Below are 18,075 nucleotides of genomic sequence, written 5' to 3'. Positions count from 1 at the left end.
GGAATTTATTATTAGAAAAATGAAAGCAAAACAATTATTTGATATCTTTATTTATTTATTTTTTCATTTATTTGACAGGTAGAGTTATAGACAGTGAGAGAGAGAGACAGAGAGAAAGGTCTTCCTGCCATTGGTTTACTCCCCAAATGGCTGCCACGGCCGGTGCTGTGCTGATTCAAAGCCAGGAGCCAGGAGCCTCCTCCCAGTCTCCCATGTGGGTACAGGGGCCCAAGCACTTGGGCCATCCTCCACTGCCTTCCCGGGCCACAGCAGAGAGCTGGACTGGAAGAGGAGCAACCGGGACTAGAACCCGGCGCCCATATGGGATGCTGGCGCTACAGGCAGAGGATTAACCAAGTGAGCCACAGCGCCAGCCCCTTTGATATCTGTTTATGAAACTTTAAAGAAAGGAATTGTAATAACTGTTAGTTAAAAGAAAATAAAGTCTTACATTTTTCCTATGTATTTCAATTTCTTATAACATTTTTTGAAATCTGATACAATAGATTTACTTGGAATCTATTGTGCACTTGATAAAATGTTTGTCATATCTGAAAAAGAACTTACCATATTTTTATGATATAAAAATATCCATTTTGGAAACTTCAGTAGTTATTTTTTTTCTTTTTTCTTGTTCTTATTAGTGAATAGTTTTAGAATAATGATTTTATAAATTTTGAAATAGTGAATAAAGGTAACAAACATCATTTTCATGATTTCTCTTGTGATATTATTAATCTGCATGTACAATAGATTTTTAATAAGGATAACAGATATTTTTAGAGATAAAACTTTGTAGTCTAAATTGTCTATAATGTTGAATTTTACATCTAGCAATAGTTAAAAATACAAACTTTTGTCATTTCTGCATACAGAAACTTTGATCCATCAAACTTTTAAATCCATCAACTCCTAAAAAATGTTTAAGAAATATTCATAGGAGAAATAGCCTTGTATAGTTACCATTCGTGAGTTTCTTTTTGCCTTGTATAGTACTAATTTCTAATTTTGATTGTGAACATTTTATTTTATAATGTTTTGGAAAATATCTAATTTCTAAATTCGAAACCTATGTCCAACTCCTTGAATTCCTCACCAAACACTATTTATTGAAGTCTCAAGATCCTAATATTTTGCTGTTACAATGTGACCACTATTTAGTGCTTCTAAAAATCTTTCCCTAGCCTACAGAATTCACCTCAATTCTATATTTATCATAGATTACTTTCTCTATATCATAGGTAATATGAAATAAATTATTCCTATAAAAATTAGAATATTTCCTTCAATTGTTTCATATCCCCCCAATATTAAGCACCAATTACATAAAAGGAACTATTCAAAGCTCCTTAGATTTATTCAGTTCCTTATGTGGTAAATCCATAGCTATTAAGTGACAGAGCAGTAACATGAAAGCCTCTTTACTTTCATAGGATGATACCAATTTAATGATCTGCCCAAAACTCAGGCTCACCATTTTTGCATCATGCTTGACTCAGCTTGATCAGCTCCCTGCTGATTCAATTCTGCAAATTTCTAACTTGTGCCAATGCCATAATCACCAAAATTCAGGACTTCTCTTTCCCTTTGCTTTGATACTTCAAAAATTTTTTACCTCTTACACTTTAAATCTCTCAAACTGATCACATTGCTTTTCATCACTGCTTTTTTTTTTTATGTTTACTGTTTTAGTCATAGTTTTTGACTACTGCAGAAGCCCCACGACTAGTCCCTTGGGAAAGTCCTAGACTTCCCCAGATAGTCTAACAGAGTACTCTAACTTACACTACTTTCAAGCTATATCGTCTTCATGATAACTTTTTGCCTGCCTCCTCCTACCCTCATCACAAAATCCTTTAATGCCCTCCTCTACACTCAGTCTAAGATCCAGAGCCCCTAGCCTAAATATAGAACTCTCTGATGTATCACACTTATGTCTATATGAGCCCATACCTCTTTTAAACCAATCTCTACACTACAGAACAGTCCATAAACATTCACATAGGTAACCTCTGTTAAAACTGTTTCCTTTTACATAAATTATACTCTTGCCAGTATTTGAAAGTCTAACCTAAATTCTAATAGCCAGGGGCCACATTGATCTTTTCTATTTGACCACCTATAGTATTTGCTTATTCCCAAGAATGGCAAAAGTCTTTTTCTTTTTGGGACATTCTGATATTCTATTTTTCTTCTTGTTATTATGATATTTATACAAAGAGAACAGATCCAGTGTAGTTCATAGATATAGTTCTTATAATGAGGCAAATACCTAACTGCTCCCCCTCATTTTTGGTATAATCATACACTAAGTGTATTCTCTTTTATGTATTTCATGGGTCTCACTTCAAGGCCAAGAACATAATATAGAAACAAATATCTGCTAGCCATTACCAGCTTATATATTACCTTGAGGAATTTTTTGAAAAATATTTCAAAACAAGCATTTTTCCATATAAAGTCACTGAACTCACAGAATACTACATCACCTTGAGATGCCATATATGTTAGTAACTGTGTATTTGTAAGCAATTATATGCAAACATAACCATTTTTGAAAATGATCTTAGGCAAAGAAGAAAGAAAACACCAAGAATCATGATTTTCTTTCAGCCATTTATCTAAGTTAGTTCATAAAAATTGTTTACATATATATCAGCTACACTATTGTAACATAGAATAAACTAAATTAGCACTTTGATGAAGAGAAGAAATCATGTCAAAAATCATTTCTAGGGGACACCAGTGGTATAATGGGTAAAACCACCATCTGCAATGCAGCATCCCCATTCATGCCCTGACTGCTCTACCTTTGATCCAGCTCTCTGTTAAAGGCCTGGAAAAAGCAGCAGAAGATGGCTCAAGTGTTGGGCCCCTGCCACCCATATGGAAAACCTGGATGAAGCTTCTGGCTCCTGGATTCAGCCTGGTCAGCCCTGGCTGTTGTGGCCATCTAGGGAGTGAACCAGCAGATGGAAGAGCTCTTTCTCTCTTTTGCCCTCTCTCTCTCTCTGTAGCTCTTTCAAATAAATCAATCTTCAAAAAATTCTATTGACAAGAGCTTACAAAATCAGAAATTAGTGAGGCAAGAATTTGCTACAGCAATTAAGATGTCACTGGGAATACCCACATACTGTATTGGAGTACCTGGGTTTGAATTCCATTGCCATTACCCATTCAAGCTTCCTGTTACTGAGCACCTTGGTAGGCAGCAAATGATGGTTCAAGTAGCTGGGACTTGTAACTGAGGTGAGAGACTTGACTGAGTTCCTGGCTCCCAGGTTTGGCCTGATCCAGATCTCATGCTGCATACATTTGGGAAATGAACCAGTGAATAAGAGATTTTTCCATCAGTGTCTGTCTCTCTGCCTTTCAATAAATAATAAAAGAAATTAAAAATCAGAAATAGTGTCTAAGGGTAATTATAAACAATATAACTTGGGAGTATTTCTAAGACATTTAGCTAAAAAATGAGACATTTAAATTGCAGGCGCTTGGCATAGGATATAATTGCTTGGGATGCAGGCATTACATGTTGGAGTGTCTGGGTTCAAGTAGCAGATCCATTTCCAATTCCAGCTTCCTGCTAATGTGCAGAGTAGGACTCAAGTGATGGCTCACACATTTGGGTTCTTGCCATTCACTTGGGAAAACCTGAAGAAGTTTCTGGCTTTTGTGTGGCCTACCCCCAGCTGTTGTGGACATTTACAGAGTGGACAAGTATATGGACTCTCTATCACTCTCTCTCTAACCTCCATCTCTATTCTCTATTTGTCTCTCTCTCTGTCTCTATTCCTCTCTATCACTTTCCTCTCCCTCTCTCTTTTTCTGCCTTTCAAATAAATAACAATACAAATTTTTAGAAAAGATATCACGTTTTGATTTACAAGAGTTTCAACCTCATTTTTAAGTATCACTGTATTAAATACATCTAGAGTTTTAGACATATGGGTGTAAAAATTTAAAAAGGAAGAATACCAATTTGTGTACTTTGAATAACTTTAACTTGAAAGGATAATTCATATCATCACCTTTTGGTGTTTCATACACTGGGTAACTAAGCATTTAAGGATTACTTATTTGTTGAAGTTAAATTAGAAAATTAATTGTTTTCTATGGGATCTGAGAATGCAAGCTTATTTACCATTTTCAACTGAAAGCATGCCAGAGTCATCAACATATTAAACAGAAGGATTGATACATAAGAAATAGATGGACTTGAAAATGTTAAAATTTATCTTATAAAATATGTTCAAGGGATTGACCCTGTGGCTCAGCTGGTTAAAGCTCAAGTCTGCAGCGCCAGCACCCTATTTGGGCACCAATTTGAGTCCCATCTGTTCCACTTCCAATCCAGCTCCTTCCTAATGTGCCTGGGAAAGCAGCTGAAGATGGCCCAAGTGCTTCAGCCTCTGCACCCAAGTGGGAGACCTAGAAGAAGCTCCTGGTTCCTGATTTTGAACTGGCTCAGTCTCGGCTGTTGTGGACATTTGGGGAGTGAACCAGCAGAGTAAAGTTCTGTGTGTGTGTGTCCTTCTCTCTCTCTAACTCTGCCTTTCAAATAAATATATAAATCTTTAAAAAATACTCTACATATATATTATACACTATACAGTTTATTATCTAACAAATATATTAAACATCATAAAAGGGGTGTGCTCAGAACTATCAGCAGTCAAGAACTAGCTCTTTTTTGAATTTATATTAAGTTGAAATCTTGTTTTAATCTGTTATTCACATTTTGTATTTACATTTCATCTGACATTCTGCAGTTAAGAATTCTGAAATCTTTTTCATTTTTAAAGTAAATCCCTATGACAAAAGAAAGCAAGAATTAATAGTGGTTAATCCTTCCTAGTGTTTTTGTGTGCTTGGGGGATCAGTGTAAAAGATGGTTACTGCTTGTAACTTTCATGACTCCAGCTGTTAACCAGATGTTCAAAACAAGTAAATTGTCCTGAAATACTTTTTTAAGTCTTTATCCTTAATCAGTTAAATTATTCAAATTCTAAAATATTTTAATCATGTACCTAAAGTCCCTCTTCTACAGAATTAGCATGATATAAAATTTATAATGTAATTAATATTCAGTAAATTTTGAAATGATGAAATATAAATTAAAACAGGGCTGGTATTTGTGTTGCAATAAAAATGTAATGCTTACAAAGCACATTAGAAATAAACAAAAATCAGGGCCGACGCCATGGCTCAACAGGCTAATCCTCCGCCTTGCGGCACTGGCACACCAGGTTCTAGTCCCGGTCAGGGCGCCGGATTCTGTCCTGGTTGCCCCTCTTCCAGGCCAGCTCTCTGCTGTGGCCCGGGAGTGCAGTGGAGGATGGCCCAAATGCTTGGGCCCTGCACTCCATGGGAGACCAGGAGAAGCATCTGGCTCCTGCCTTTGGATCAGCGCAGTGCGCGCCGGCCACGGCGGCCATTGGAGGGTGAACCAACAGCAAAGGAAGACCTTTCTCTCTCTCTCTCTCTCTCTCTCTCACTGTCCACTCTGCCTGTCAAAACTTAAAAAAAAAAAAAAAGAAAAATCAGAAAAAATTATATGAGAACATATGAGTATGCTTTCCCAGCACATACAGATATGAAAGATATTCAAGGTAAAAAAAAAAAATGAAGAGAAAATGGAAAGAAATGTTAAATCTTCTGATGTACTTTCATAACAATAATTTTGTTATCTTTTCCATTTTTTTGACTAACATTGACCTAAAAATTCCCTTTCATAGCGTAAGTTGACTAGTTATTCCATTCATTAACAAAAATAATTTTGTATTAATTACTTCCTCTCAGGAAACCCTTATATACCCAAAACACTGAGTCACTATCATTCAAAAAAAAATGCATCAGCTTCATTTTCAGTAATAGAGTATTATCAAAATTAAGAAAAGTCCACAAAGAATTACTTTGATCAAAATGGACCAGGATTTATTCTTTTTCCTAATAGGATAGTATTCATTTTCAGTCAGTGTCCAGCAAATAAAAGTGAGACTTTGAAAGGAACTTAGAGAATTATTTTAAAGGCAGAAATTAAATAAAATATTCCCTGAGCTACAGAATGAACTTTTCACCTTTCTTTTTATATGTATTCTGTATCTTCTGGTACTAGAGATTTTTAATCTAACTATAAACTATTTTTGTCTAATATAAATGACATCTAACCAACTTAAAGTCATTAACTTATACAAGAAAAGATAATTATAATTCTAGTTTTATTTTGATCTTCTATAATCACAATTACAGGAAAGATTAAGTACCTCGTTATGTTAATGTGGTGCTAAGTGAAGTTCAAGATAATTAAACTGCAAAGTTTTTATCACCTATGCCCCTGCAACCTAAGACATTCATATTTTCCAGAATAAAATATTAAAAACTGGCTGTACTTATCTCTAAATGAATACTTACATTAACTAATTATATAAAAATTCAAAATTTATATTAATGAGATGAATAAAGATATTTCATAAGCTTTGCACGTCTCAGAGCAGGTCAAAATCAACACGCTGATTTTAATCACTTGGAGGTTTCCAGGGAGACAAGAATTTTTTGCACAATGAACTTTGTTGAAGAAGCTCCTTTCATTTTATTGAGGATACATGCAGCCTATGGCTTGGGAAACAATGAGTTGGACGGTGACTTAATAGGGACTACTAACCATATCTGAGGAAATGTACTTCAGAGGGTTTAAATAAAACCATATCCAATTTTAAAACATTGAATGTTCACAAGGATTACATGAATTAAGTACTTTTAAAACTACTGAAAAATATTAGAATGTATTTCTCTTTATAGAGTGGCTGTATACTGGAAGGGTTAAGAGCATGGACTTGAATTCAAATCTGTCCACTCAAAAGGTAACACAGGACAAGTCAGTTAACCTCTTTATATCTCCATCTTTTCATAGGAAAAGTGAAAGTATTAGTAATAGGTATTACAAGAGGCACTATCTAAAATTCTACCTGACACACAGGAAGTAATGATCAAATGAACAAATCAAGAAGGGCTAAATTAGGAGTACAGGTTTGATAATCTGTTTTGCTCCATTTGGATTTTTCAAAAAATATTCACTACAATTGGCAAATTTCTATTAATGGATTTCTAAAGTTGCTGTTCCATACAGATGCCAAGTCAACAGGAAAGTTTATTACATTAGGGTTAAGCTGTGCGATGCCCAGTTGTAGCAAGCTATAATTAGCCAAAATAAATATGCAAGCTGATACAACCCGAATGCAAGGTATGGGTAAATATCTGCCTATTGATTTTGCTACAAAACCCTTCGTTTTATAAAGTGTTTTGCAAGTATTGGGCTTGCAAAACTCTTCACAAGTTGACTATTTTAAGTAGAAGTTAACAGGTGTGTTATGTATCTATTATTTTTGCTGCGTAACCCCACATTAGCCCAATTTCTGCAAGTGCTCATCTGTACTCATTCTCCTTTAATGTTAATTCTGAACTTTCCCAGGAAATCAAAGAACAGAAAGGATGTGTTTATTTTCAAAATGCTCCTCTACTTGTAAGAGTGAAAGCTTATTATGAAGGGATTCATTATGTTTCTAATCATCACCTGCAGATGAGGCAATACGGAACTAAATAAAATTGAAGTCATTATATTTCATTTACTCTGGGCAACCTAAACCTTAAGATTTAGAATTAGCTTAAAAATTGGAGCCAGTGTTTAGGCTGCTCCTCTTCCAATGCTGCTTCCTGCGAATGTACCTGGGAAACACTGAATGATGGCCCAAGTGTTTGAGTACCCGACACTAATGTAGGAGACATGGACAGAGTTTATCCTAGTGCTTGCAGTCTCTCTCCCTACTCCGCTTCAATTCCCTCTCCCCCTCCTCCTCTCTCACCCTTTCTTATTCTATTCCTCCCCTCTTCCTCTCTGTCACTCTACCTTTCTAATAAGTAAATCTTTTTTAAAAATCTGAATTAAGAGAATTGCCAACTTCTGCACTGTTTGTGCACTGATCTCAATACTGTCTTTTCTAAGACTATATTTAAATAAATAAATAGCATAAATGATTTCTATTTTACAGGTGCAGAAAGTAAAGTTCACAAAAATAAACACCTCACCAAATGTCACAAAGCTACTGGAAGGCTAGGCAAGGAATTAATGCAATAATTTGTGTTATTCATCATCATAAGACAAGCATGCCAATGAACTAAACTAATAAACATAATCAAATGGACAAGCTTGTGTTGGCAACAATAAAAACAACAAAACTTTGGAGCACACTACTTTCTATGTTCTAAATGACTTTCATGTATAGAACTTATTTTCCATGCAGTCCTGTTGAGTTACATAATCATTCTGGACTTCATAACTGAGTGAACTGAAGGTATCTCTGAGAGGTGATGTGACTTGCCTGATGCTTTGCAGTTATGGTAAAATCCCTTGCAGGATGCAAGTAGTTCATTCTTCTAATCCAAGTACTTCTCCAAATAAAGATGGCCAAAGAGTATTAAAACTCTATGTCACATTCTAAATTCTCTTGTTTGTAATGTTCAAAAGTAAAACTTTTGTAAAACTTAAAGTAAAAAAAAGGTATGATCTTTTGAAAATAAAACATGGATTTTTGTTTTATTGCTGTTTTCCTACTTTAAGCCCAAGAATAAATGTTAAAAAAGAAGCAGCAAGCAAGGTATTTTTCCAAGAGAAAGGCTGCTCAGAAGGAGAAGAGATTGTTGGCAGGTTGAGACATAAATTATAGTTTGCTTCATTTTAACATGTGTAGTAGTCCTTAGAAATGAGTCAGAATTAAGACATTAACTTGATTTAGCCAATAAAATGTGAATCCATTTTAGCTGCATTAGTATCAAGAAAGGACTAGACCAAAGGGACATACATACTTACAGGAGAAAAAACCCAAAATGAAGTTTCTTAAGTGGCCAAAAGGCAATCGGAGCTGCTTGTTATTTAGGACAAATCTCCTTCAGGAGACCATCACTGGGCAGTCGCCCTTTGTCACTCAATCTGTGGCTAACACTGACTAGTTAATTCAAAGAGCATAGATAAAAAGGTGAGGTTGTAAACCGAGGCGTTCACTTTTGGAATGAGTAGTAAAAGAAAAAAAGACGTCAACTTAGACTGTTTTTCCCAGGAACATGAATATTCAGAGGAAATACAGAATTAGAGATATAATACACTTCTGAAGACTTAACAATCCAGGAGGTATTTTAATTTCTCTGAAGTCTATTAAATAAATTATTTTTATGATGAATCAAAATTTCATTTGTTGCAGTAAAGACTCTAATGCTGTAAGTGTTCCAGAATTATACAACTGACAGCACCGAACATTTATTAAGCCTGTCTATACTGTGTAGGCATTTGTGTGTATGTGTACAGGTATTTTAGATGCATTAGCTCATTCAATCTCTTTACTACCTCACTAAATCATTACCTGTTCACAGGAAAATAAAAAACACCATAGATATACAAAGCTGTGTGATAGTTCCAAGACCACAGAGATTGAAATGGGGAAACTGAGATTTGAACCCAGGAAGCCTGAGACCCACCAATACAGCTGTGACATGTCTCTTGCAACAATTTTTGTTTTACATTAAAATTATCTTGCATAACAAAGTATCTAAAATCTAAAACTGAATTGAGAGCTGTGGGATATTTGGGATCTATGACATAACAAAGTTCCAAAGTAATAATCAGTAATTAAGGAGAATTTGAAATTCTTAATTTGTTCTAGCTTGATATGTGATTTCTTCAGAAACATAAAAGCAAATTTCTCTTTTTGAAACTGACACTTGTTTTCAAATTTAGAACCCTACTTGGCATATGATTTATCTTTAAATCCTAATTAAAAGTTAAACGTCTGACATCCAAGAAGACCAGAATACTGCTCTGTAGCTATTTATCAGAAAGACTCTAAGTGACTTTTCAAATAACATTTAAAACTTCCACTGCAAGGATGGCCCAGGTGCTTGGGCCCTGCACCCCATGGGAGACCAGGAAGAAGCACCTGGCTCCTGGCTTCAGATCGGCGCAGCGCGCCGGCCATAGCAGCCATTTGTGGGGTGAACCAACGGAAAAGGAAGACCTTTCTCTCTGTCTCTCTCTCTCTCTCACTAACTTTGCCTGTCAGAAAAAAAAAAAAATCCACTGCAAAAGAAAGTTTTATTCTTTGTCATTCCTAAATTCTTCTCATGAGTCACTCCAGCTAAATGGATGTTTAGTAAACATGCAGTTTAAAAGGAGAAATATTCTAAAACTATGAAAATATTTCTTTTCATATTACATATGCATATAACACCTGTGCATATTCACGTATGTGTATGTGTGTTACATATCAGATATCAATGTGAGGACCCAGTGAGCAGTCAATTCCATCCTTGAATTTTCTTCAGAACACATACTTAGAAAAAAAAATAGAAGTTTTTGTTTTCTATTTTATTTTCATTTCTCAGTTGCTCGATGGCCTATATATTCTCCAGTGAATTCTAGAGTGTGTCTTTTACAATTAGTGAACATATAATAATTCAAACTTCCTGAGAATAGGAAAGCCAGGAAAACAAATGGAAGGCACAGCCCTAGTTGAACAAACTTGCCAGTGTACTAACACCCAGAAGAACTCCCACCTTCCCAATAAGATTTCACGGAGGCTTGTTTAAAGTTTACAGCAGCCTACTTTTTCCTCCCTCTCTCAGGAGAGGTAGGAACACTTCTCAATGTGACACAAGCCCACCTACTCAAAGGGGGCAGCTAATTATTGCTATACCTAATTAGCCTCACAAGAAAATTGTTAAGAATAATGAAGCAGTGTTTACTAAGTGATTACAGGCTCCCTTTGAACTACCACAGAAACACTTATTTACAAAAAACATCTACTGTATGTTAATAATATCACACTGATGTAAACTGTTATAATGTATATTCTATGGACCAAAATTTACAAATATAGCCTATGTAGCTAAAAAAAAAAAAAAAAAAAAAAAAAAAAGGAAAGGAAAAAAGAGATAAGACAAGGAGAGAGGAATGAAACCAAGACAAAAGAAGAAAAAAGCAGGGGGAAAATGGGAAGGAAGATAGGCAGAAAGAAAGCTGAAGGATAGAGAGTAGGAGTTTTCACTTTTCAGCAATTCTATCATCCTAGAATGAATGTTTGCCACTCAGTCCTAAATACTCACAGCTCAGCAAAAGACCACAATACCAGTTCTCTAATCTAGCTTTAAAATATAAACTCCAGTAACTTTTTTAATAAATGCTGAAAGAATAAGATCTTGTAATACAAATGTAGAATTATTGTAGCTATGAATATTAATTATTTTAACTAGGTTAAAATAATATCTTGAGAAATATTTCAAATGAGTTTCAGAATGTTTGCAGTAATTTCAAATACAGCTACTCCCAGAATATAGTGCACAAGATGTGAGTTCGTCCCCCCAAAATATCTTATAGTAACATGGCCATCACATTATTATTTTTTTAAAGATTTATTTACTTATTTGAAAGTCAGAATTACAGAGACAGGAAGAGACAGAAATATGATTCATCTGCTGGTTCACTCTTCAGATGGTCACAATGGCCAGAACTAGGCCAGACTCTTGCCAGGAGCTTCTTCCAGGTCTCCCACATGGTGGCGGGGGCCCAAGTGCAGGAGCCATCTTCTGCCACTTTTCTTAGGCCATTATCTGGGAGCTGGATTGAAAGTGGAGCTTCTGGCACACAAACCCACAACCATATGGGATGCCATTGTTGCTACACTAACAGCACTAACTCTGCCATCACATTATTATAGTTAAACTACAGAACACATCACCAATGTGCCTAGTCATCTTTCACCACACCATAACTACTTCCCAGTCCTCTTCTGGACATTATATACGTCATAATAGGATAACTTAGGCTGCAGTATTAAAAATACACACATAACACTTCAGTGTTAAAACAGCAAGGTTTCCTTGCTCAGGCTTCTCTGTGGATTGCAGATTACCAAGGGCTTGGAGCAGGGGCTCCTCTCATTTTAGTCATTCAGTGACTCAGGCTGGTAGTGAGCTCCCTTCTTTGTAAGTACATGTCTCCAGAAATAGAGACCTTCATGGTGTTACTCCAGCAAAGAAATGACCAAGTTTGGAGGGGAGTAATGTCACTTTTGCTTACAGTGCATTAATCATAGTCAGTCACAGGACCCTACACAATGATTAGCAGGCCAGGATCAGAATTTTCTTGGTGCCCCGAATGGCAGAAGTCAGGAATTACTTGTTGATGAGCATTAACATCTCAATCAAAATCATCCACTTATATCTATGGAATCTCAATGTTAATAACAACATGTCTCCAGTTGTGGATATCTAGAACAATCAATGGAACTAAGAATAATTTTCATTGCCCTAAATAACTTTAGTTACTCCATTTGCAGCTGAACTATTTGGAGATTAACAAAAGAGTAAGGAAGAGTCAGAATGAATATCACTCAAATGTAGTGTACTTGTTGCTGTTGATTTCTTCTGAGAGGGTTCGTTCTGAGAGGAGGAATACGGTGGGGGCAAGATGCACAGAGTCACCACACAGACCCTGGGAGTCGGGTGAAAGCAGGCCTGAGGCAAGCAGCCTGCAGACTCCTTTATTTCAGTTGCTACAATTGCTTATATAGCCAAGGCAGCTAATCCTGTCATGGGGTGGTCTATGCCCTAACCAATCACAGCCTGTTGCCAGGCAGTTTCCAAAGCCATCCAATCACAGCCTGTTGCCAGTCAGGCTCTTCTTGCTAGGCAGCTTCTAAAACCATCCAATCACAGCCTGCCATCAGTCAGGCTCTGTTGTCATGTGGTTTCCGAAGCCATCCAAACACAGCCTGTTGCCAGGCAGTTTGTTGTCAGCAGCCATCTTGGCATGACCTTTTCACCTCAGTGGCCATCTTGGCATGACCTTTTCACCTTCTCATTCCACCACATATACTTATGAAGATTTACACTTGAAACTTCTGAATATTCAGCAATTAAAAATATAAAGATTCTGGCCGGCGCCGCGGCTCAATAGGCTAATTCTCCGCCTAGCGGCGCCGGCACACCGGGTTCTAGTCCCGGTCGGGGCACCGATCCTGTCCCGGTTGCCCCTCTTCCAGGCCAGCTCTCTGCTATGGCCCGGGAGTGCAGTGGAGGATGGCCCAAGTCCTTGGGCCCTGCACCCCATGGGAGACCAGGATAAGCACCTGGCTCCTGCCATCGGATCAGCGCGGTGCGCCGGCCGCAGCGCACTACCGCGGCGGCCATTGGAGGGTGAACCAACGGCAAAAGGAAGACCTTTCTCTCTGTCTCTGTCTCTCACTGTCCACTCTGCCTGTCAAAAATTTAAAAAAAAAAATTTAAAAAAAAAATAAAGATTCTAAATGAACATTCATATTTATCTTAGAAAACTGTCATGTGATCAAGAGATATGTGTGGAGTTAGCTAATCTGCAGAAGGGTTTTTGTTTAAAAGCTTAGGATGGGAGAGGTTTGGAATCCAAATGACGATAGAAGGAACTTGGTGCCTACACGACCCACATGGAGCTTCAGGACAAACTGAAGACACATTCTGAATAAAGCATTTATATACAGGCATAAGAGACAGATCATAAGCAGGTCTCTTATTTGAAAACTGTGATAGAGTGGAGAGTAGGGGAGTCATGCCTCTGGCCTAAACTGAGCCCGGCTTCCTTACAGTAAGGCTCTACTAAGTAAAGGTAGGGACACTGACACCTGCAGGAGACAGCAAATGTTCCTCAGACTGGATGAAATGTGGAGAGAAGTTGACCAAGAATGCTTGTGAGAGACTCCTCAAAAGGCATGAAAAGCTGCATGAGAAGCACTCTAAAAGATGCTGGAGGGGTTGCATGAGGAGTTAGGCCCAAGCAAATTTGATCATTGTGTTGGGTGGGGAAGATGAGGGTATGGAGAAAAACGAAGCAAGATATGCAAGCCACAGGATCATAAATGAAACATACATTTTGTTCTGAGCAAAACACAGTAAAAACAAATGATACTTCTTATATGTTTCAGAGATCATAATGCTGAAAACACTAATTTCTCAGATGAAGGACATTTATAGCATCAATTCTTATGTGTGGCTTTATGTGGACACTCTATTATGTACAGTCCTGCAGTAGTTTCTCAAGATTACCTCTAGACCAACGTAGGAAGTTAAGAAAAGACTGATTAAGCAAGCAGTCCTCTAGTTCTCCCTGCCCACATTAACCAAAGAGCTGATGTTAAAAATCTCTCACATGTTGGTGTTACTTAGAAAACAAAAAGGTTCTACTATTAATAGGAGAAAAAGTTGTATTAGTTCACATCCTACCATTTACTTACTTTTTTGCCTAATTCAGTTATAACTATTTATTAGATCAGCTTCTACCCTGCTTTTAAATTCCCATTGCTCCATTCTTGTGGTTTCTGTGGTCTCAGGATGCAGAGGCCAGAGACAAGCACATGTAATATTTATTGTGGCTAGAGCTCATTTATGCCCTTTATAAGCAATTTAATAACAATATGTGATCATCAGAAAATTCCAAGGAAACCACTAAATGGAATGAAGCCATACATTTTAAAGAGAGTACATTTTTAATATGCTATAAGCTAAAGTTACTAAAACGTTCTATTCCTTGCAAGTAAAAAGATCATGCTTTACAGCTATTTACTTCATCATATTTAAAAGTAAGTATACTGAAAAATAAAAAGGCTCTTATAATTAGTTGGTTCCTCAAGCACCACTTAAAAATATGCATTGTTTCCCCTCTAAGTTACAACTCCCAAGGCCAGCCAGAGAGAGATAACCACAGGATGACACACCTATAAAGGAAATTGACCTCTATGGGAAGCCAAAATAAACTGAAATTTCTCATTCTATGGTGCAGAAGCAGATCTTTGAAAGTCTGCCAGACTTATGTAGAAAGATTACATAAAGTAAACAGATTTTTCTCATCCTAAGGTGCCCTATTTTTCATAGTACAATTATTGAGTGTAGGAAATGTAAAAGGAAATATTTCCAAACACATCCAAGATGCAGAAATTATTTTTTTATGCATTACTTATTCAAAAGACATGAAAAGCTATGTTAAGAAAAGTTGGCTGGTACCTTTTTGGTTTATTTGTTTTTTGCTGTTACTCTTTTTTCTTCCAGGTTCCTTTCCAGATGTGAAAGAAAAAACTAATTTTCTTTATGAAACTTTAATAGAAAACGTCCTTGATTCCTTATTTGAATTTTTTTTTTTAGAACATGTATGAGTTTTGCTTTTCTTTTGCTTTGTTATGGATACTAAAATCAACAGGCAAAATGAAGCCTGGATTAGCAACTGAAATTCTACTTTCATTTTTATAGTGATATAAAATTATCACTAAGGTTCAATATGTTAAGAATTTTTATGTTTTTATCTTACTGCCTTGAAGGTATTGATTTTATTTGTCAGTCACATAATTTGTTTCACTGTTCAGTACAGTTCAAATATTCCAGCATCACAACAATGCAGAAAAATATGTATATATAATATAAATCGATGTAAATGTATTATATAATTTAAAGGTAGGTAACAAAAACAACAAAACACCAAATAAAGATACAAAAACACTTGGAGTCCTAAACTTAAAATAGTTAAGATGAACACACACTGATGAATTTATAGTAAGCATAAAATATCTATTCCAAATGAACTAAAATTAAAAGCGTCCAAGTGATTTAACTTTGTATTAATTCATTAAATTATTGTTTATTTCTTGTTCACTTGGTCTGGTTTATTTGCTTATGTAATTATTATACGCATATAAGAACTTTAGCACATTTAATAGGACAACCAAAATTTAAAACATTGTCATCAGATATCAACCTCAACACCACAACCACATACTCATTACAGTCAGGGTATCACTAAATAAAAGATGGCATCCTCAAGTAAGTAATTTAAAAAGTAAGGCATGGGTACAGCCTGGAGAAATCAAAGAGAAATATTCAATACCCAAGAGAAGAAAAAAGTGGGGAGCTGTTACTGCTCATGGGTCTAAAGCAGGTCAGGAGAGCGTGGTTGGATATTAGAGCCTTACAAGAGCTCACATAGCAGAAGCTGTGACCTTCACAGGAGCATTCAGTCTACCTGGGGCAACCCAAAATAGATGTGCCCAGAGGAACAGACACCCTGACTGTGCCTTCTCCCATCCTCAAAATGGTATTTCTCAATAACATCAGTAACAACTACTAATCACATTTTGGTGAAATAAATTCTAGAAAAGTCCTACTTTTTTCAAATGCTTTAATTTGAACTAGCATTTCAAGATAATTCCTTTTCAAAATCTTAAAACAGGGCTCAGCACTATGGCGTAGTGGATGGAGTTGCCACCTGCAGTGCCTGCATCCCATATGGACACCAGTTCAGGTACTGGCTGCTCTACTTCCAAGCCAGTGCTCTGCTATAGCCTGGAAAAGCAGTTAAAGATGGCCCAAGTTCTTGGGGTCCTGCACCTGAGAGAGAAAGCAGCCATTTGGGGAGTGAACCAGAGGATGGAAGAACCTCTCTCTGCCTCTGCCTCTCTGTAACTCTGCCTTTCAAATGAAATAAAAAATTTTTAAATCTCAAAGCACAAACTTCACTTAACATAATCCTGCAAAGATGAAAATACTTGGAAACTATTTCATAAGGCCTAACTATCCTTTGTTACATTCCCTAATTGCAAAGACAAGTTCAAAGAACTAAATTACAATCTACATTATTATCAGTTCACAGTGTTCATTGCCAAAGGATTGAATAAAATCAAAGTTTCAAAAATTTCAATGATTTAAAGAAAATCTTTTATGATGATACAGAATAAAATGTTTTAAAATATGTAAAATCAACTAGATAAGTACCATGCAATGCTGATGTATTAAAAAAGAGAGAAATGGATGCAAAATAATCCTAAATGTATAAATCACAAAGAATACCTAACTTCTTGCTTGACTAAGAAGTATCATCAGCAGTTATAAGTGTAGTAAAAAATATTCTGGTGAAAACTTATTTCACCTACAATGCATAGATTATAAGAGAATTCTCTGTGAACTTCAGATTCTCTTCTTGGAGATCTACTACACTTTTTCCATCAAGCTGCTTCACTACTAACAGCCTTTCTTTATTTGAATTTTGCATTAGTTATTCAGATTTTCAACCCATACTCTAAATGTTTCTCAAAATTTCCAACCTAAATTCCCTTTTATATTCATCTGGTTTATACTCATTATGGAAAGCATTCCATACACAGAATGTCAGGGATAAGTACTCAGTAGACCCCAACCACTAAATAAATAAATGTTATACAATAATGAATACAACAGGAAAAGAGTATTTTTAAACCACTGGCATTACCCATCTTCTCCTCTTAAAAAAAAAAAAACACACATACACATGAACATTTTCAGTTGCACTATTAAAGCAAGGTTGTAACCTAACTACTGTGGATATAATATGAATGAAGTCACTTCTTTTCCTCTTTGCTATTATTCCCTGTCTCCAGTCAAAACCAAATAAAAATGGAGTCAAGTTTCATAACTGCATATGAAGATTTGTTAAAGGTCAAAACAAACAAAGAACAGATCGAAAACAACAAAAACATATGAAGCACTATGCAAATTCAGTTTATTTATTTATTTATTTATTTTTTTGACAGGCAGAGTGGACAGTGAGAGATAGAGACAGACAGAAAGGTCTTCCTTTTTGCCATTGGTTCACCATTTTTAATGTTACATGTTTCCATCCTGAGCATATCTGGATTGTGATAATGTCAAGACTTGTTTAAGAACTCTTTATAAGAATATAGAAATATCTTAAATATAAGATGAGTTTTAACCAAGAATTATTTTGATACATCAATTTTGAAGAGTGAGATTAGGGAAAAGAGTAAGGCACTGACATTTATCCAGGGCCTAAGGTTATCTTGAGCCATACTTGTACAATGTGCTAAGTGTTTTACAAGTGCAATCTTATTTAATGCAACACTCCATTATAGTAGGTATTATTCTCAATTTATTAATGAGTCAAGCTTCAGTCTCTTGTCAAAGGTGCTACTAGATGACTGAGTCATTCTAAGGACCAAAGTCTATCTTACGCCAAAT

At 36.0% G+C, this 18,075-nt stretch overlaps 1 protein-coding gene across 3 annotated transcripts in view; it reads right to left on the bottom strand.

The window, feature by feature from the left end:
* ADGRB3 (adhesion G protein-coupled receptor B3) overlaps positions 1-18,075 on the bottom strand; it is an 862,679-nt gene that overhangs the window by 834,269 nt on the left and 10,335 nt on the right. The gene's annotated exons all lie outside the window — the stretch shown is intronic.

This window comes from Lepus europaeus, chromosome 3, assembly GCF_033115175.1.
Source record: "Lepus europaeus isolate LE1 chromosome 3, mLepTim1.pri, whole genome shotgun sequence".
Taxonomy (NCBI): Eukaryota; Metazoa; Chordata; class Mammalia; order Lagomorpha; family Leporidae; genus Lepus; species Lepus europaeus.
This window is presented reverse-complemented; position numbering and strand designations above follow the sequence as displayed.